The sequence below is a fragment of the Gossypium arboreum genome, chromosome 12 (assembly GCF_025698485.1).
Source record: "Gossypium arboreum isolate Shixiya-1 chromosome 12, ASM2569848v2, whole genome shotgun sequence".
Classification (NCBI taxonomy): domain Eukaryota; kingdom Viridiplantae; phylum Streptophyta; class Magnoliopsida; order Malvales; family Malvaceae; genus Gossypium; species Gossypium arboreum.
This window is the reverse complement of record NC_069081.1, coordinates 87,000,445-87,001,495: the sequence shown is the minus strand read 5'-3', so window position 1 is coordinate 87,001,495 and position 1,051 is coordinate 87,000,445. Positions and strand designations below refer to the sequence as shown.

General features: G+C 39.0%; 1 non-coding gene across 1 annotated transcript; it reads left to right on the top strand.

Moving 5' to 3' along the window:
• The first annotated feature begins 697 nt into the window (after positions 1-697).
• LOC128285952 (small nucleolar RNA R71) lies at positions 698-804 on the top strand. Its single transcript, XR_008276499.1, has one exon. It is a non-coding gene; the product is annotated as a small nucleolar RNA R71 (small nucleolar RNA).
• Positions 805-1,051: the final 247 nt, after the last annotated feature.

The following is a 1,051-nucleotide window of genomic DNA, read 5'->3' as shown; positions in this document are numbered from 1 at the left end:
GTATTACTTGGCAAGCTACCTTGTGGTCGTTGGAAGATTAGTTTAGAAAGCTAGCCTATCTGAGTTTCTAGCCCTTAGATTGACGCTTGTTAATTTTTAAGTGTCGTTTCGGTGTTCTGAAAACGGGTTTTTGATACCGAAATAACCTTTGTAAGCATCTCTTCAAGGTTTGGTTTCTTTTCCTGTTGATAGGGTGGCTGTTGGTAGCCCGGAGGTGGTCGCTGATTTCCTTGGCCTCCCATGAGAAATTTGGGTGGTTCCTCCAACCTGCATTATAAGTGTTACTATATGGATTTTTTTGAGGTCGAGGATTATTACCCATATAATTTAATTGCTCATTATCCATGTTGTGGCCATAAGGTTGGTATTCTGAATGGCTTGTTCCACCTCCACTTTCTTCGCATTGCATTACTGGGTGAACTTGTGAAGAACTAAGAAAACCATCAATTTCTTATTCAAGAGTTCTACCTGATTAAAGAGCATGGTGACCGAATCGACGTTATAAACACCGTCTATTTTCGTTGGCTTTGTCCTCATGACTTTCCACTGATAGTTATTCAATTACATCTCCTCTATGATCTAATAAGCATCTTCAATTGTTTTATTATTAATGGTTCCGCTAACAGCTACGTCAACCATTTGCAGAGTTGAAGGATTCAGGCTATTATGGAATGTTTGAACCTGAAGCCAAAGCGGTAACCCATGGTGAGGGCACATTCTCAAAAGGTCCTTGTATCTCTCCCATGCATCGTAAAGTATTTCTAAATCCATCTGCACAAAAGAAGAGATATCATTACGTAGTTTAGCCGTTTTAGCCGGCGAAAAATATTTTAGTAAAAATTTTCTGGTATTTGTTCCCAAGTAGTAATTGACCCTCGTGGTAACGAGTTCAACTACTGTTTAGCTTTATTCCTCAATGAGAAAGGGAATAACCAAAGACGAATGGCATCGTTAGAAATGCCATTAATTTTAAATGTATCGCATAGTTCCAAAAAGTTTGCTAAGTGAGCGTTGGGATCTTCATCCTGCAAACCATCAAAATGAACAAACG